General features: G+C 47.8%; 1 long non-coding RNA gene across 1 annotated transcript in view; it reads right to left on the bottom strand.

Moving 5' to 3' along the window:
• Window positions 1–21173, bottom strand: part of LOC129049604 (uncharacterized) — a 52088-nt gene that overhangs the window by 4892 nt on the left and 26023 nt on the right. The window contains exon 2 of the long non-coding RNA XR_008512831.2: window positions 4929–5053. This is a non-coding gene — a long non-coding RNA (uncharacterized LOC129049604). The remainder of the gene's footprint in view (window positions 1–4928; window positions 5054–21173) is intronic.

The raw sequence follows: 21173 nt of genomic DNA, 5'->3' as shown, positions 1-21173 counted from the left end.
CCTCCCTCCAACCTCCCAAGTGTAAGTGTTTAACCTTATAATCTAACCCATGGCCCCCAAATAGGACCTTCATCAGAGGCAGAGTGTCACAAACAACCTGGGCTTCCATTTCTTTATTTAGATGGATGAGAAAGCTCTAGTTTCATGTCCTTAACTCCCAGGATTTTCATCTTGGTGGGAAAATCAACTAGGATTCCAAGGTCATAATTTGTTCCTGCAGGAGTGCCCTGGGAAGCAGAGAAACTGGCAAGGCAGGGGTGATGGCACACGATACCCTTACGAGGTACGTGCTGGAGCATGTCCTGATCCTGTGCTTCAGAGGGCAAGGAGAGCCAGGTGGCCCACAGGCCCATGCGCTCAGCGCCACCTCCGTGATGTTTGGGTAAATGCAGGCAGGTGACCGAAGGCTACTGCCCTCGTTAACCAAGCACGAGCATTTGACAGAGCTGTGGAGGTGCTCCGATTCAGAGCTCGTGATGAAGAAGGCAGACATAAGTGAAGTTTTAAAATAAAAAATTATATTGCCAATGTTTCCAGCCTGTCAGAAGGAAAGCTGCTTCCCCACAACTGCAAGTCAATACGGAGCGGCACAACATTAAGTGTCTTGCACTTTCCCCATTTCACGCTAGGTTAGCCTGATGGATGAGTGTACTTAAGTCAACACCGCAGGCCGTTTCATAGGACAGGTGCTCTGAACGTATAGGCAAGGCCATCCCTATTATTTCAATTAACAACATAAGCTACAAAAACACAGGCGGGTGAATTAATTTAGAGCTTCCATTTAGTGCTGCTGGTGAGGACATCGTTGGGCCCTTGGTTGTCGTGGCAACTTCAGCATCCCCAGCCGGCAGAAGCAGGCGGCTGCTGCTCGCGTCCCCCGCACACACACGGTTCAGATAGTACATTAGCAAAGAATACGATGTCCATGTAAATGTTGAGATAGTTTCGTTGCCATAGAGATAAGAAGAATGGCAAAAATACAGGAGTGCTTGACATACTCCAAGGCAGACTTTTAATTAAAAAAAAATCTCCCGTGACAATGCCAAGATGGCTGAAGGCACCAGGAGCTTCCGGGCTCGTGGAGGACTGGCATGGCCCCCACCCAAATGCCATGGACAGGGCCCGAGAATTCTGCTGAGTGGCCCGGGAGGAAGCACAGGGGCCCTGGGAGGTGTGGGGCCACGATGATCTTCTTTCCATGAAGCACAGAAAAAGAAAGGAGCAGAGACAGTGGAGCCCACGTGCCAAGTTAGCACGTCCTTCTTCAGAGTGGGGAAGCCTCGGCATAGACAAGTCTCCTCTGTCCCAGCCCAGAGCTCAGAGCCTGCACGAGGATGACCTCGCACGTGCCCCCAGGCAATGTGCTTCCTCCTGGGCCTCCCTGTCCTTGGAGCAGGCTGCACGGCTTCATTGTGGGGGTAGCGTGTGGGTCGATGTGAAGCGTGTGCTCCATCAAAGCAGGGGGCAGCAGGCAAGGAAGGAGCATTTGCAAGTCTTGTTGTCAAAGTTGGGGTTGGCTCTTCTCAAAACCTGCCATTCCAAAGCATTATGGGAGGGAAGGACTTTACTTTTCTCTAAAATTAAGATTTCACTTTTTTTTAAAAATGGTAGAAATTTCCATGAGCTTCCACCAAAAGAATCTACTATAAGTTATGTCCCACAGAGGCTACAGCCAAGGCCCAAGGACTGACAGTGGCCACATTCAGGAAAGTCCCTGAACAGGCTGTGCGTAAGGAGAGGCCAGAGTGGTGAGGGTAGCCTGGCAGAGGCTGGCCTGCGGGCTCAGCAGCGGCACCAGCGACCTCCCCTGCCTCCTGGGCACCCTCCAGCCTTGCCTGCTGGCTATTTGTCCTCATCCGAGCGATTGCTGAGAGTCAGAGTTCCCCACGCCGTCCTATCCCACCCTTCCCACTTTCCTGTCTGCTCTTAGCCATTTTCTCATCGGCAGCTCCCATCTCCTGCAATTCCCACACATCTCTCCCAGCCCTGAGCCCGCTGTGTGCTCTCCGCTGATGGCTAACTGGCTTCTCCACCCTGATGACCCATCCCAAACCTCACATGTCAGAGAGCAGTTCATTATCTTCCCTTCCTCTCTTTCAACTCCCTAAATGCAGCAACCTAAGACTGGAACCTCAGGTTTTCTAAGCTCCTCCATCTTCCACACCACGGGCTCCGGACTCAGAGTCCCCAGAAACCAGGGCCCAGTGGCCAAAGGGATGCCTCTCCCCAAGCCAGGGTGGACACTTTTCAAAGCCACATCAGCCAGACGCCCCTTCCCATGGCTTTGAGCTTTGAGCGGAGTATGCAAGATGGAAACACCAGCAGTGCGGAAGGGGTGGGAGCCTCTCCGTTCCCCAGCAGCACACAGAGTGTTCGTCTTTCCTTCTCCTGAGTCGCTGCAGAGCTGCCCTGGCTGCTGCCTTTTTCAGAACCCGCTTCTTGATTCTCCCATTTAATTCAGTCCAAATAAAAATCCTTTTCTGCTTAAATAGCTGGATTCGTCTTCTGTTATCCGCAATATCAGAACCCTAACTGCTGAAATAAGCCAGACCTGGTTTCTGTTATCTGTGATGTTAGAACCCTACCCAATACAGACCACTGATGGTAGAAATGTTTCAGGAGAAATTTGATGGGATGGAAAAAAGGATGAGACAGAATCTTCCTAAACTATGTCAGACAGTCATTCTAAGCTTGAGCTCGCCAGTATCCTTCAAGGTGGAGTTTGCCTGAAGAAGACATTTGTGGATGACCCCTCTGGACTGGAAAGTCGGATTGAGACTTACTCACTGGGTACCCCACATTCACAGAGTGAGGTCAATCACAAACAACCCTGGCTGCTGCAGACCCACCTGGAGCCCCACTGCTTCTCGTCCTGTCCTAGGAGCACACTCTGTTCCAAGCTACCTGCTGAGAGAGTGACTTCCGGGGAAGGAATTCCTTGTGGTCAGTGCCCACTCACAGCTTCCAATCTATTCCTTTTGAAAATAGGAATTTCTCATGTGAAACCCAACCTCTTTCCCAAAGTATGCAGCTGTGTGGAGGGGAGCCACTCCTAAAGTGTGACAGGGGAGCTGCTGATCACAGGGGAGAAGTCCAGGGTTCCGGGGTCTGCATGCCATCACAGGGGCTGGCCATGCAGGCACGGCCCTGCCTCAGTCCTGCCGTCACAGGGGCTGGCCACCCATGCACATCCCTCTATTGCCCGCCATTGCTGTGTCCATCGGGACCTTTCTATGAGCAGCCGTGCCAGTGCCCAGCACTGCAAAGACATAAGATCCAGTCATAAACCTCAGCGATCATACAGGCGGTGGGGGGGGGGGGGGGGCGGGGGGAGGGGGGTGACCCGAGAGACACTGTCAACTGTCCAGGGACAGGCGTACAGCGACAGCATCCTGCCACGGGAACGGGAGAAGATAAGCCGCTTGCAGCTCAAGTGGCAGAGAAGGCTTGAGGAAGCATCTCAAAGTGTAGGTTTCAAAAGATGAAGAGAACATTCCTGGGATAGGGCTGGGGCAGGATGCAAGCGGTTGCGAGGGGTACTGTGATCCAAGCTGTGAACCACGGCGCGCCAACGCACCACTTGGCAAAGCAGACCAATTTGGAGCAAAAGTTTTTGGGGAGAAGTCAGAGACAGGGCTGTTGTCGTTGGTGCAGGCAGATGGTGAAGGATGAAAGCTGGACCACTGTTAGCACCTCTCTAGTTTTCATGACACTTTTTCTCTGGTGACAAAAGAGAAGCATGTCGGAAGGTGGTTGTTGGCATCGAGCAAGGCGTCATAGCAAAGACCCACCCCTGGGCCTGGTGCCCACAGAGACTTGACATTCCCAACAACTGCCAGTTCCCTGGGTGGCATCTCTCCACTCCACCCTGTGTCCCCTACTTTTATGCTCCTGGCCTCTCTCCTGAAGGGGCCACACAGCCATCTCCTACAGATCTTGGCATTCAGGGACAACTTGAGTGTGAGCTGCTCATCTTTGAAAGTCTAAGCCTCAAGGTGTTGCTCACACATGTCCGTCCTCTGACAAGGTAAAGTACGCAGCCCTGCAAAGCCACCCAGGAATGCCAAATCCAGAGTTGAGGACAGTCCTGGAGCCAACTGCAGCTGCCAACCCTGCTCTCACTGTCCCAGGGTTTCTGAGATGACGGCTGAGAATAACGGGGAGGGAGTCTGGCCCTGCACATCCAGGAGGGGTGGCCGCCTGCCAGAAAGCTGCGAGGTCATGGGTAGGAGCCCCCTCTTCCCCTCCTGCCTTTGCAGTGTCTCCATTCCTCCCCACGCTGTTCCAGGCATAATTGGATGATGACAGGAGAGGCAGGCTCAAGTGTGTGGTCAATGTTGGTGAGGAGTGCTGGAGCTGTCTGTTTGAGAGAAGAGGAGAGCAAGGTGCTCTCACCTCCCCATGGGGCTTGGGCTCTGCCAAGTCCTTTGGCCGGGAAAGAGAACTCAGTGTCCCGGTGGGAATAATTGCATGGCTGAGCTTATGCCAAGTCAAATCTGAGCCTTTCACAAGCCTGAGCTGCCATGCACTGTGTCCAGCAAAGCCCGGTGGGGTCGCGAGGCTCTCCTGGAAGCGCTCCTTCCTGCCAGGGCCCAGGTGGGAGGGAATCTGAGCAGCCTCCCAAAGCGGGGGCAGACATGAGTCAGCCGGGAAATGGGGTCCTGGAGGCTCCCCGAGTTGGATCAAGCTCACTCGTCTTCACTTTTGGAAGGGGCTGCATAGACAAGAAGGCTTGAACTGGAGCTAGGGGAGGGCTAAGAAAGGAGTGCCTGCTGCCACAACGTGGGAGCTGTGGATGCAGTGATGCTTCCAAAGGGCCAAATTCTACGCTAACGAAGACAACCAGCACTGCACAGAAGTTCAGGCAAGTGGTCCACTCCCTAACACACCGGCGATCACAAGGAAAGAAGACACAGGCTCAAACTCACCTCATCCTCTTCCTTCCCCAGAATCCACCAGAGGCTCTAGGCACAGGAGGTGTTTCCAATTCTCTTCCCCGCCACCACTTCCTGCTGGACACCTCTTGGGCCATGGCCCACCTCATACTGTTATTCTGAGAATTAAATAGTGTGTGTAACATAATTAGAGCTTAGTAATAGCTAAATAAATATTAATTAAGAAAAATGAGACCATGTATTAGAGTTCTCCCAAGAAACACAACAAATAGACCTGTATCTATTCTCTACAGAGCTACATCTTTGTTTGTCTACCTCAAGGTTTATGTTAAGGAATTGGCTCACCGTGACTATGAGTGCTGGCAAGTCCACAGTCTGCAGGGCAGGGGGCAGGCTGGGGACCCAGGGAAGACTCAGTGCTGCAGCTCAGCGTCTGTCCGCAGGCTGAGCTCCTTCTCGGGGAGTTCTCAGTCTTTTGTTCTTAAGGCCTTTAACAGATTGGATGAGACCAGCCCACATTCCGGAAAGCCATCTGCTTTACCCAAAGTCCACTGATTTGAGGTTAATCTCCTCTAAAAACACCTTCACAGCAACATCCAGACTGATATCTGATCCAATATCTGGGCACTGGGGCTTGGCCAAGTTGACACACAGAATTAACAGCATGATCAGCCCAGGTATCTCCTCCTCTCCTCCTTTCTGACCACCGCCTCTCCTGTCTCTAGAGCGCTTTGCCCTAGACCTCGGGATCCCAGGTTTGGAGCCACGTGGACTCATGGAACACCTTCCGTGTGGACCTGCTCTGTATTCATCTCAGAGAGGACTTGGACCACCAAAGCATGTTCTGAACATTTGGGGGTCTGAGAAGCTCCTTGGAGAATCAGGTACTAGCTTTGGATTTTTGCCCCGGAAAATTTAAATATGCATAAAATTGCATGACATTTCAGGGTTTCCACGGCCTGACCTCCTAAGTTTGTCTACATGTTGAATTTCAGAATCCTATATCTAAAAGTATTGCAATTGCCTCAGGTTCAGCGGAAACTGTTCAGAAGGGAATGGGCTTTGTTAGGATCTGGAGATGTTTCCACCCCCAGAAATGACGAGGGACAGGGAAGGAGTGCTGTTTGGGGGGCCGTGGAGATCGAGAGGCACCATTGGAGGCATAGACCATGTTCTGTCTCAGCTCGACCCGCCAGAGCCTCGCCAGGTAGGCCCCACCAGGTAGGCCACCACTAGAAAGGAGGTCACTGGCCCAGGTAAGAACAACCAGGTGCCACAGATGCCGCCCAGCTGGGACCTGTGTGCCTCATGGCCCACGTCCTCCCCGCCCCTTCCTGCATCCAGGCTGAGGGCTGAGGCGGTGGCCCTGGTTCTATGGGGCAACCTTGTTCCCACACTCAGAAAGTATCCCCTGCCTGTGGGTCTGTGAGCGGGCAGTAAATACTGTTAGGAAAACAACAGAATATTCCATGAAAACTGCTTTGATTTATTATTAACACAAGTGTTTCAATGGTGAACTCCACTTCAGAGTGTCTGTCTCACCCCTTCTTACTCACTTCACATCTCAGTGTTCTGTCTTTGCAATGACAATTATTCATCGTGGTTGGTTTTGCTGAACTCTTCACTATTGAAACCAGACTTTTGCAAGTCGTCTCTCAGCTCTTGGGAGTCAAATTTTACAGCCCCCAGAGTGACCTTCTGGGCCAACGGCATTTCTCTCATGGACGCGTGTGTGCCGTAAGCCTCACGGGACCAGAGCACCACTGAGAGGGGAGGCTGCAGACCAAGGCTGGTGTGAAGCCTTCAAAGCAATGAGGGACCCGGTGGGGAGAGCAGGTGCGCAGAGCAGACGGGAACTTACCGAGGAGGGGCTCCGCAGGGAAACAGGAGGGGTCTGCAGAGAGGAGGATGGTACAGACGATGCTCTCAGGGAGGCCAAGCTAAGATGAACTAAGGCGTTTCCAAAGCAGCACAAACACAGAGACTTCTTAGTATAACAGTCCACCTGACTTCAACCAGGAAAGGGATTGCAACACTATTTGGGGATAACAGCACACTCGGATCCGGACCCCGTGGACTGGTGTCCCTGGGAACATTTACTGAAATTCCTCACAGTGGAAAGCTGGAGGGGCCTCCTGTCCTTGCACGCGGAGAGAAATGGTGATAGGGAGAAGCAGCAGTGCAGGGCACGGATTGGATCAGGACATACCCAGTGGACACCTGCTATGGGTCAAGTCAAGGATCACCCCCACATCCATCAGACTACACAACCGGTGACAGCCTCGCCCCCATTCATACTTCCTGGGCTGCTTAGGACAAGCTCATGAAGGAGGTGGACGTTATCACCCCTCTACTAAAAACAGGGAAACTGGGAAAGAGAAAGATTATCCTGGGCCACGTGGCTGTAAAATGTCAGAGCCAGAACAGACCCTGCTCTGCCTAGTGTGGGCCGGTGCTCCTGCTGCTGCTGCTCAGAGGCAAGGCTTGGGGTCGTGCCGATATAAATTATCTCCCTGCTGCCCTTGGAGCTGGCCACAGGGCAGAGCCAGGAAAGGGTGCGAGAGTCACAGCCTCTCAGGGTTGCTGACTCATTCCTCCAATAAACGTAACACGAGTCGTTTCAAATACTGTAGGGGAATGCGCTAGGGTGGCGCCTTCTAACATGCGCTCAACAGTCAGAGCTGTTCAGGGCAACGTTCCCTGCTGGAAAGCGTTGCTGGGCGGTTGTACTTTGACTCAGCTGTGCCGGTGGCTGGGGGCAGCGAAGGTGGCACTGCGGAGGCGAGGCGGCTTCTACGGGCAGGAACAAACTCTTCGTAACTTAGGGAACACGGAGTCTCTGCAACCGTTTTCTGAGCATTGTTTTAAATCAATGGCTTCATTAGACCCCAGTGGCATTTTCTTCTCCGTGAAGTGAAATGGCCTTGGCGTTAATACACATCAACATGTTGTCTCAATTATGCCCAAAAAGTCAAGACAGCAACAAATGATTCGCAGGGAAGAAAAGGAACTTGTGTGGCTTCCGAGGCCCTGCGAGCTCAGCTATACTTCAGGGTCAGGAGCTGCGTTGGTTTCTTGTAAGACACGTTGCATGATGCGTGCATTTAAGGAGGATGGCGGTCAAGTGTTTAAAATTTCAATCCCAAGTGGAAGCAAGCAAAACATGCCAGGAATTTAGCAACTTGGCTGTGGCCTGAGAACAGGTGAAGGCTGGGCCGCAGAACCGGGCGAACTTGGGAGGCACAGCGGCCTCCTCTCGTGGGTGCTCCTCACTGAGCCAAACTGGTGCGAGGCCCATACTGGTGAGGGGTGGATGGCAGCACCCGGGCAGCACCCAGGAGGCTGGGCCCCAAGGGACCGTTTCTGCCTGATTGACAGGGACCTTCTGGACAGCAGCACCTGATGCCTGGGCCACCGAATGGGGATCGAGGCCCACGTGGCTTGGGGCAGAGGCTCCCAGTCTGCATTGGCCCTGCAGGTTCCCGGGGCTGGGGCCACCTCAGGAGCCATAGGAGACATGTCAGGGGCTTCTGCCTGAGCTTCCAGCGAGGGTCATGGCTGCGAATGAGGAAGAATGGAAGGCGCCCTGGCCGGGAAGGAGGCCACCTTGGGAGCCCCCAGAGCCGCCTGCACACGCGGGCTGGGAGCTGTCCCCTGTGCGGCCCCAAGACCCAGTTTCCTGACGGATGAGGCACCGGACCTCAGAGGGCAACGTGGACAGTCGGATGCGGCCTAGGGACGAGGGGGACACGTGGGGCTGATGGAGACACGGGCAGAGGGCACCAGAGGGAGAGCTGGGATTGTGTGCTCCACACACCAGAGAGATGCACACACACCACGCACACCACGGACACACACACACCACAGACATACACACCCCACACACACCACATAGATACGCACACACACCACACACACACCACACACACACACACCCCACACATACACACCACGAATAAACACACACCACCCACACACCACGGACACACACACCACACACCACACATACATTACACACACACCACACAGATACAAGCACCACACACACACACCACAGACACATGCACCACACAGACACACACACCACAGACACACCACACATACCACACACACACACACCACACACACCACAAACACACGCCACACACATCCACACCACACACACACACCACAGATGCACACCACACACCCCACACACACACCACACACATACCACAGAAACACACTGCACACACACCACACAGACACACGCCACAGACACACACACAACACAGAAACACACCACACACATGCACCAGGCATACACTTACCACACAGACACATACCACATACCACACACACACACCACATACACCACAAACACCAGACACACACACACCACACACACCACAGACACACACACACCACACACACCACAGACACACACCACAGACACACCTACACACCACACACACCACATACACCAGACACACACACACCACAGACACACACCCACACACACCACACACACTTACCACACACATACCACACACACACCACAGACACACACACACCACAGACACACCCACACACACCACACACACACCACAGACACACCCACACACACACCACAGACACACACCACAGACACACCTACACACCACACACCACATACACCAGACACACACACACCACAGACACACACCCACACACACCACACACACTTACCACACAGACACATACCACACACACACCACAGACACACACACACCACACACACCAGACACACACCACAGACACACCCACACACACCACACACACACCACAGACACACCCACACACACACCACAGACACACACCACAGACACACACACACCAGACACCACACACAGCACAGAAACACACCATACACACACCACACACATGCACCACACATACACTTATCACACACATACCACACACACACCACACAAACCACAGACACACACACACTCCACACACACCACAGACACACACACCACACACACCACACAGACACACACACAGCACAGACAAACACACAGCACAGACACACACACCACACAGACACACACACACCAGACACACACACCACACACACCACACAGACACACACACACCACAGAAACACACCACACACACCACACACATGCACCACACATACACTTACCACACAGACACATACCACACACACACCACAGATACACGCACACACCACACACGCCACAGACACACCCACACACCACAGACACCCACACACCACACACCCACACACAACACACACACATACCACAGACACACACCACACATACCACAGACACACACCACACACACACCACACATGTACCACACATACACATACCATACAGACGCATACCACACACACCACAGACACACCCACATACACCACAGACACACCACATACACCACACACACACACCACAGACACACAACACAGACACAAACCCACACATACACCACACATACCACACCAATACACACACCACAGACACACACCACACACATATACCACACACACACACACCACAGACACACACCACACACACACACACCACACATACCACAGACACCCACCACACACACAAGCCCCCCACACACGCCCCACACCCCACATACATATACAGACACACACACACCACACAGACACACACACCACAGGCACCCACCACACACACCACACACATACCACAGACACACACCCACACACCACAGACACATGCACCACACGCATACCACACACACACACCACAGACACACGCATACCACAGACACCCACCACAAACACACACCACAGACATACCAGACACACACCACAGACACCCACACACACACCATACACACCACAGACAAACCATATGCACACATGCACACCACAGACACACACACAACACACACTACACACACCAGACACAAAAACACACCACAGATACACATACCAGACACACGCACACACCACACACACCAGACACACACCACAGACACACACACGCCCACACACATCACACACACATCAGATACACATATCACAGACAGATGCACACACACACACCACACACTCACCCTCCCCTAGACACACCTCACACCACCAAGAGACACATATGCCCCACAAACACATAAACACACACTCACCATACACCTACAGACACACACACACATACTGGTTCCCCATTGGCCTGCACAGATGTCCTCTCACACATTCACACAGGTGTGGGTGTCCCCGTGAGCTCACACTGGGCCAGTGTCAAAGCTCCTCCGTGGGCTGACCCGCAGCCAGGCATTCCCACAGCCCCCCAGGAGAGGGCCCTGCTGCCCGGGCCCTTCACAGCCCAGCGGAGGACAGGGATGAAGGCAGAAGCCAGCCTGCCCATTCCAGACATTGGTCTCACCGTGTTCTACCCCACCACATTATTAGACACCATGACACATGATATGCCACCTCCACAGACACACACCACATCACTCTGCCACTTCATGGAAGTTAGAGCTCTCACCTTTCTGAGCCGTCTGCCTCCTCCTGTGATAAGTCAGTTTTCTGTGATCAGGGAATGTACACATTCTTGCCTCTATCTGAAATCCCACAGCCAGTGGAAAAACCACCATTTCCCCCATTAAGTGTGAGGCTAACATTTCCTTTCTGCTGCATTCAAAATACGCCCATGGCTTCCAGCATGATGTCCTTTCTGTTTGTTCATCCTGGTGTAAAGAATTGCTTCTCCAGGCCTGGTGCTTGTCAGTACCCATCAGTATCAGTAGGCAGTATCAGTACCCATCAGTATCAGTAGTCCATCAGCAGCATCCCCCTGCAGGAGAACCTCCCTTCAGATTGGAATCCTGCAGTTGGTTCAACGTGCACCACGCTAAGCCCACCACCAGCGCCCAGAGGGCTCTCATTTAATGTCTCTGCACGGACACCTTGCAACACAGGAGAAAGGGAATAATTATCTAAGATCCAGTGGAAAACCGTACCCTTGGAAATTATCTACTAAAGGAGGTGAAATCACTTTTAGAGAGTTTTACTTGACACTTCTCAACAGGAAAGAGCGTCATAGGGAAAGCAACAGGAGCAGGGTTAAAATATGCAGTGAAGGCAGCAAAAAGCAGAGTGGACCGGGTAGAAAATGGAATCAATGCTGCTGGGGAGAGACAGAAGACTTTCTCCCAGAGAGCCAAGGAAAGGTCGAAGCACTCGCAGTTGAAAATGATAACGTGGAAAATGAAAATCAAACCGATAAACATTATCATCAGAATGTTAGTTCTCCAAATTAATCCAATCCAACCCACATCCAAATCCCAAAGGAAATTTTACAGACTTTGACTAGCTAATTTCAAGATTCATCTAGAAAAGAAAATGTACAGGAAATACAATAATTAGCAGTGTAAAATATCAAAGAATATTTGATAACTGTAGCGCTCACAACATTGTGGTGTTGGCTCAGAAACATAAAAAATCAATAAATGGAAAAAGAGGAAGAGCCTAGAAGTAAGAAATGCATGTATGCATCTTGGTGTATACGGTAGAGGTGACATTTTTATATCAAGGAAAAATTTGTCAATTCAGCAAGTGGTTTTGAACTACTCCTTTCAAAAATATTAAATATTCTACACAAAAATAAATTTCAGATGTGATAAACACAAAATACTATAAAAGTACTAAAAGATATCACAGAACACTTTTTAAAAAATTAACCATTTGCCCATTTGGAAAAAATAAAGTGCACCTCACTGCTAGCGCTCACTTTTACATAAACACGCTCTTTGAGGCTAAAGCAAATCTGACTGATTTTCAAGGTAAAAGTAAAATATAAAAACTGTTCTTGGAGTTATTTCTAAACAGAGCTAACATCAGAATCGTCTGAATCATCAGAATTGTCAGTTTCGGAAAAATCAGATTCATCAAATGAATCTTCGGCCAACAACTGTTTGAGAATGATGTTCATATCACATGTGAGAATGCCACGTTTTCTAGGATTTGACATTTTCAGCGATTTTGTAAATGGAAAATACTGTTACTAAAAACAGAATGCTATAAATAGAATGTCTTTTGTTTCCAAAGTTGATATACTACAGTGATGCAAAAATAACAAAACTGAGGTATTTCATGACAAAGTTATCTCGGGGTAAACACTGCAGCCGCAAGTGCCACCGCTGCGTCCTCTCCAAGCAAACGGAAAAGGGTTAATCATGGTATGGGGATAAGAAAGGCCTTCTGTGTCTCTAGATGAAAAGGCAAAGCAGGTTGAGGACAAGCAGCCCGGGACACAGTCCCTTGGCCTTTGAGGAAACAGCAGAAGCAGGAAAGCTCCTCTCACCTCTCTCCACCCTGCTCCGCTGAAGCTGGTCCTGAGACCCTCGTGGGAGAGGCGCACTCCCTGTACCCAGAGGAAAGGAACATTTTTATCTCTAAAGACAAGGACACAGAGAAGAATCAGAACACATAGGCCTTGCTAAGCCTCCCTGCTCCCTGGTTTATTACTGCTAGGCCATCCACCCCGTTGTCCAATCATACATCCCCATGACTGTTCATCAAACCTAAGCATAAAACACACAGGTTTCTCTGTTTCTTCATTTCTAAAGTTTCCTGTGGCATGTTAAACTGACATTAAATAGATATGTCTGCTCTTCTTCTGTTAATCTGCCTTTTGTTACAGGGGCCTCAGCCATGAACCTAGCAATGGGTGAGGAAAATTAAATTTTTCCTCCCCTACGACTGTCATCAATGTCTATGAAATGATGTCAAAGGCAAAATGAGAGACAAATGGAAGACTAGGAAAAAATAACTTCAACATAACAGAAATAACTTCAAAATAACAGAGAACAGTTCACTCTCGAGACATAAAGATCATATTATTATATGTACTCTATAATCCGGGAGAAAAATGGGAAAAATTTGTAAGTAGAGAATTAAAAGAAAAAGGAAAACTAATATGTCTTAATGTGAACATTGTCCAATCTCACTAATAATCTATGAAATACATCATTTTCCCAGTAAGTTCAGTAAGACATTTTTCAATGATAACACTCAGTGATTCTGTGCATATGGTGAAGGGCAATGTTCTGTGGGGATGAAGTGAATGGCGAACAGACATTGTGAGGGTCCCACGTATCCATACGTACACACTCCACAATAGTCTCTCTACCTCAGGAATGATGCGGCCTATCAGGGCCTTCCAATAATTACATGCACAAATTAGCAATTAACATTGGTTACCCCTCTAGTCAGAGGTCTCACAGTTTCATGGGTTTTTTAATGCTATATATTCATGAAGCACCAGAGGAAAAAAAGCCAAATCTCAAATCAAAATTTTCCCCTTCCAGGAAGACTTTCCTGGTTCACTCTTTATGCCGTACATTCTCTCTCCAACTGCTACTCCTGCTGGATTTTCTCAATTTCTATGGCATGAGATGAAGCTTGGGTCAGATTTTTCAGTCCCTTGACTCTTGTCTAGATTCTCTGAGAGCAGGGCTAGTGCTGACTGGCTTGTAATGCTGTGCTGACCACATGCACATTTTGTATATGCCTTGCAGATAAAAACAGTAATGACTTTTATGTATCCTTAGACTTTGATCAGCTTTCAGATAAACTTAGGAGGGCATTTTCTTTCTCTACCAGTTGGATTAAAGACATCACTCTAGGAAGGAAACATAGGAACACCAAGTGGAAGAATCTTGTGAAGCTGGAAGAAAGAAGGACGTTTAAGTCCTAGAAACCAGACTCCTCTGCTTAGCAGCAGGTACCCTCCAGCAAATTACACCCCCGGAACCTCACTTTTGTTATCCATAAAATGGAAACAGGACAGCCTTTCTCCCTGAGCTAGGATTGGATAATGTGACAGTCACACAATGCCTGACACAGTACCTGGCCCATAGTATATGCTCAATTAATATGAATTCCCTCCTAGTATACACTCAATTAATGTGAATTCCCTCCTAGTATACATTCAACATGAACGCCCTCCTAGTACATGCTCAGTTAACATGAATTCCTTCCTAGTATACATTCAATTAACACAAATTCCCTCCTAGTATACACTCAATTAATATGAATTCCCTCCTAGTATATGCTCAATTAACACGAATTCCCCCTTAGTATATGCTCAATTAACATGAATTCCCTCCTACTATACACTCAGCTAACATGGATTCCCTCTTAGTATATGCTCGGTTAACATGGATTCCCTCATACTACATACTCAGCTAACATGAATTCTCTCCTCTCCCTCAGTCCCTCGTCCATTCCAACCCTGTCACGTTCAGCTCTTCCAACCTCTGCAGCTGTTACTGCTGGAAGATAGTTTATACTGTGAAGAGATAAACGGCTGCTCAGTGTGACATCTAAGCAACCTGTCCCTGCTCCAGAGCCCTTGAGCAGCAGGAGGAGCACCAGGAAGCACAGGTGAAGGGCAGAGGGTCAGCCAGGCTTCCCAGGGGTCGGTGGTACTTTCACTTGGGGCCTCCTCACTCTCTGACAAGCCTTGCCTCTCACAAACTGCACCCACGGAGAGCTTGCTACCTGCTCTTCTTCCCTTGACCCCAAGTTCCCGCACACGTTTGCTCTTGAGTCTCATATAAGCCTTATTAACCTCTCTGGCTCCTCTATAAAGGGTCTCCCCATTTCTAGAGCTCTAGAAGGTAAAGCAGCATCATAACCACTTAATCCTTCCAAAACTACTTTCTGCAAGATGTTTACGAATATAGCGCCCACTCAAAAATAAAACAAGAGTGAATCTAAACTACAAACTTCATCTGGATGCCTGCTTTTCCTTCTCAGAGATTGTCTGTGATGTCAGACAGCAAAATCAGAAAAAAATCAAAGCTGGTTAACATGACAAGACCAAGTCACAATAGCTCTTTTGGCTGTCCATGATTTGTAGGCAAATATCATGAAAAATCTTAGCGTGAAATTCGCAAGCTGAATATGCTTCTGTTTTGGTGTTGGGAACACACGCAGCTTTCAGGCACCAGCCTGGAACCCGGCGAACCCTGGTCTGTACTGGGAAGGGGCTGGGTAGGAAAGAACACAGCCCCAGCCTTCTGCACTGAGTGTCTCCATCCTTATGCCTGGGCTGATGCAGAGACACACTGGTGTAATGTGCCCTCCATTCCTGAAGACCTGTCTGATGAGGTGGGTGATATTAATGAATGTGACTTTTCAATATTGTATGATGAAATCTGTGAGCATTTGGAAGATCTGCATAACTGAGCGAATCACTGTTTTCCAAGTGACCAATGCATGATTTTGCAAAATCATGCTTGGGTAAAAAAAGACCCGTTCAAAGGGTAATGGATTTTAGTGTGACAGGGCATGCAAAGCTCATCGGTGTGGTTTCAGAATCCGCACAGCCACTAACTTTTAACAGACTACCACTTGTTGAGTTTGGTGTTGTAACAAGGAAGAGTACTAAAAATTATTCTGCAAAGGCTATTAACTACTCCTTTTTTGATTACATATTTATGCAAGACTGAATTTTCTTCATTTACTTCAACCAAAATGACACATTGCAACAGAGTGAAGGCAGAAGAAGGACGGGAGTCCAACTGTCTTTATTAAGCCAGACACAGAATAAATTTGCAAAAATGTAAAGCAATGCCACTCTCCACATTCCTCACTCTTTGTTTGAGGAAATACAGCTATCTTTTAGAAAAAAAGTTTAATTGTATTAGCATAAAATGGGCTTATTATAATTTGTAAATTAATTAATACTTCAATATTGAAATAGTTTGTTTTACTTTCTAACATGGTCAGTATCAATGGATGTAACCCACAGAAACAAAATCTCTTTGGGGTTCTCAATAATTTTTAAGAGTATAAAGGATTCCTGAGATGAAATCAATGGAGAACTGCTAACATAAGTTATTTCACTCTTTGGACCAGATTCATTCTGAAAATGAACTTTATTATAATCCAGCAAATTCTTTCAGAAAAGCTCAACTTGCCTGACTTAAGCCTCTGCTAAAAGCATTAAGCCCTGAATTCCTAATGGAGTCTTGTATATCCAACGTTGCTGACAATTATATGCACAATGAAGGACACGTGCACAAGGTAGATGCTTGATAAATACTTCATGTATGTATTAAGGATGCTGGAACACACTGCCTTGGTGTGAATCCCAGATCTGCTACTTACTAGCTGTGTGACCTTAGCAAGTTACTAACCGTCTCTGAGTCCCAGGGTGCTCACCTGTAACATAAAAGTGTATCTCCCTCATAGGGCAGCTGTGAGCACCAATGAGTTAGTATCTGTTGTTAAGGGAAAAAGCAAACTCTGTACAATACTTTAAAGAGGTTTATTCTGAGCCAGTGTGAATTACCACAGCCAGGGAAAACACAAACCCAAGAAGCCTTGAGTAAGTTGCCCCAAGGTGGTCTGGTTAGTTTGATTTTATACATTTCAGGGAGGCAGGAGTTACAGGCAAAGACATAAATCAATAGTGGAGGTATACATTGGCTTGGCCCAAAAAGGCACGATATCTTGAGGCAGGGGCTTATAAGCCACAGTTAGATTCTGAGATTCTCTAATTTGCAACTGGTTAAAGGAATAAGACTTTGTCCAAAAACTTGGAGTTAGCAGAAAGGAATGTTTAAGTTAAGAAAGTCTAGCTTGGTGATGTGGCTCATGCCTGTAATCTCAGCACTTTGGGAGACTGAGGTGAGTGAATCTGATGGGCCCAGGAGTTTGAGATCAGCCTGGGCAACACAGCTAAACCCCATCTCTACAAAAAATACAAAAATGAGCCCAGCAGTGTGGCGCATGCCTGCAGTTCCAGAGATTCAGGAAAGTGAGATGGGAGGATAACCTGAGCTTGGGAGGTTAAGGCTGCAGTGACCCATGATCTTGCCACTGCACTCCAACTTGGGTGACACAGTGAGACCCTGTGTCACCTTTTTCAAAAAAGAAAAAGATAAGGAGGTCTGTGAATCATAGAGCCAGCCACAGCACACTGGATGAAAGTGGTCTCTCGGGTAGAACTGATGGCCTGTGGGTGCAACGTCACCCTTGTCTTGCATGGCCTTGGGTCCTGATTATAATTTGGCACCTTAGTGCCACAAAGAGTGTGTTCTGTCAGCCTTATGGTCTCTGTCTTAGCATTAATGCTGGTCAGTTGTGCCTAAACTCCAAAACAGAGGGGGCAAAATGAGGTGCATCTGACCTCCCTTCCCGTCATGGCTGAGAACTCAGGTTTTAAAGTTTCTCTGGAGTCCCCTTGGCCAAGATGGAGTCTGTTCAGTTGGGAGTTGGGGGCTAGGGCATTATAGTTCTAGTGCACAGTGTAAAGACTCTGGCATGCCTCATAAGTACTAGGAAAGCATTTGCTGAGGCTGTTCTGACACAAAGGAGCACAGGGCTGCTTGTTGCGGTGTCTCAAGCCCTGAAATCCTATTAGCCTCACATTGACTACTACGCCTCCTGGGCATTTACTCCCCTCCAGGCCATGTGCTCAGATGCTTCATTTGAAGCATCTCATTTAATTATTGTAATAATAAAGATGAGCTGGGACTGGAGCTCGGTCTGGCTGCTCTCACCTGTCCTCTGCCCCGGATTCAGAGAAGGATCCAGGGTTGAATTTGCTGATGAACAGAGCAGGTTTGGAATGAATGTATAGCTGTGTGTACACAGAACCAGTTCTCCTTCATTCTCTTTAAGCCTCCCTCCTAGTTAAATGACATTAGTAATCATTACTTAGTTACTTGTCTCATTCCTGTATTTATTCATTGAACAAATATTTGTAGCACCCACAACCAGGTGCTGGGTTCAAAGGATGAGTAAGACAGAGCTCCTGCCCTCAAGATAGTTACCATGGGCCAGTGTGCAGGTGGATTAACTTGGAATGTTAAATACTATCATAGAAATAGGAATACGGTACTCTAAGAGCAGAGAGGACAGGGAAACTCACCCAACCTCATAGAAATCCAGGAAGGGCTCACCAAAGAAGGGCAATATGAAATGGGTCTTGAGGGATGAGTAGGAGTTTGGTGGTTTAGAAAGGGAGCTGTCATATTGGCTGCCAGGAAATAGGCCACCAGCATAGAAAGGAACAGGGGGTAGGTTGCAGGATGGATGGAGCTGAGTCATTGACTTGCAACATTTCTGCCAGCCTCCCTCTTCCCAAAGCAGTGACTATATTTTAGCTATAGACAACACCTTATGTTATTAAAACAGGCAATAAATTAATACCACTGACTTCATTTACATCAAGTTCTCTATGGAGACACCAGCAATTTGCAAATTCACAATCATAGGTTGTTCAATTTTTATTTACAATTGTTCTTTTTTAGCTTTTACTCAACCACAAACTAAATACAAGGGTTTTAATATTAGGTTTCTCTAGGTCTAATACCACAATGTTCTCAAGAACTTCCTCTCATTCTACCTACATCCCAGCTAAACATCTAGGAGAACTTCGGCTTCAGGAGGGGTCTTTCCCCTTCATAAAGCAAGTTTGTCTTCCTTCACAGGGCCAACAGTGTCCTAGGATTACCAGCCAAAGGCCAGGGAAAAAAGGGCCTCATTGTCTTTTCAAACTCCTGTCACTCTTTGTTCAACATAAATTTGTATGTACATTAATACAGAGGAAGGGGCCAGGAACAGAAAATGGAGATCGGGGGGCCAAAAAAAAACACAAAAATCCTTTGCAAAATATTTGAATTTTATTCCTACAGTTTTTGCTTTGACCACAAATGTTCCCACATAAAGATATGGAACAAATTCTCTTGTGAAACAAAAGATTTAGAAAAATAGAACATAAAACCTGGAAATGTAAACAACTTTTACATGCTTGGAAACTTCCTCAGGGTACAACTTCTCACTTTTCTTGAAAAGATGTATAAATAGAAACATCATTCCTGAATTAATTATTCTTTCCAGGGAAGAAATTGGCTGGTTTTCAAGTTTGGTCTTTCCCAGTGATTCACCAGATGATGTGTAATTGTACTATACGATTTGATGGCTTTTTTTTTTAACATATCAAAACATGTAACATTTTAAAGTTAACTATCTTTGTTTCCTGTGATTAAGCCAAGAAGTAGTGATTGCAGATGAAGCTCAGGATAGGAAGGAGGTCGGTTCGGGAGAGATCGGCCACCAACTGCGTTCCCTGCATTAAGTTATGGACATCGAGATGATAAATGCTTCTCGGCTATTGTTTTAGTGCCTTCCTTTGGTAAATCCCGTTTGATTGGCATGAACAGTATTAGGTAAAACAGACTGAAGCTGCAGTGCCAATATTTTTGTGACTATTTTGCAATCGGCGTTAATCAATGAGATGGGACTGTAATTGCTGCAATTTCCCGTGTCTCTTCCTGGCTGCAGAATCACAGATATAATAGCGCTCCTAAGAGTTTCTGACAATCTGCTATTCACAAATGCTGTATTAAATATACCACATGAAACTGTATCCCAGCACTCCATCTTTTTTTCAAAATCCTTCTGGAATGCTGAAGTCCTGGGGTGCCAGGGCCCCATGAGGAAGCCATCTCTCCACAGTGCTCCCAAGTTCTCTGGTGGAATGTCTCCTTGAAAGCCATGTTGGGATTTTGGCCTCATGGCCTCATCACATTTCATGAATTCAACTTCATTTTGGAAATTTTTCAATCACTTTGGTGACATTGACAATTTTCCATTTCATTATAATGCTACAAAATTCAAGCACCTGCTTTGCTTTTCAAAATGTAAATCTACTGAAAAATCAGGGAAAAAGCAGGTGTTCTACCTTAATTGACAGAATTGAATCTCCTATCAGAAAACAAGCCTCCAAATCAAAACAGAGACTCCAAAGTACCCGCCGAGGCTGGGGGAATGAGGCTCAAGCCCACCGCTGAAGTCGATTTGGGGCACCATAGAGATGCCTTCCCAGATGGGTTTTAAGCCTAAGGAACAGCAGGGTGTTAGATCAGAAATGAAACAGAAGCGAAGCGACTCCTCCACACCTAAAAGAAGAATTCAGTGAAACATGGACACTAATGACTCACAGGCTGCCCCTTCAGGGTATTTGCGTCTGAGATGCGGGGCTGTCAGTGGCCTTCAAGCACACTGAGCTTGGAATCAGGCACAGAAATTCTATTCCACAGAGAAAAATGCTTCCTGGAAAACTTAATTGTGCTTTTAAGTTTTTTCACCCCTTAAATTCACAGAAGACTCTGTACAACTTTAAGAACATTTTTCCCATCCTAATTCCCTGGCAATCTCCTCTTGCAAATGTCAGTGTTATTCAGCCTGATTAACTCCAGCAATTTCATCTTTCAGTGATGTTCTGCTCTCAAACT

The sequence above is a fragment of the Pongo abelii genome, chromosome 14 (genome assembly GCF_028885655.2).
Source record: "Pongo abelii isolate AG06213 chromosome 14, NHGRI_mPonAbe1-v2.0_pri, whole genome shotgun sequence".
Classification (NCBI taxonomy): domain Eukaryota; kingdom Metazoa; phylum Chordata; class Mammalia; order Primates; family Hominidae; genus Pongo; species Pongo abelii.
Note: the sequence above shows the minus strand (reverse complement) of the source record. Positions and strands in the feature narration are given on the sequence as shown.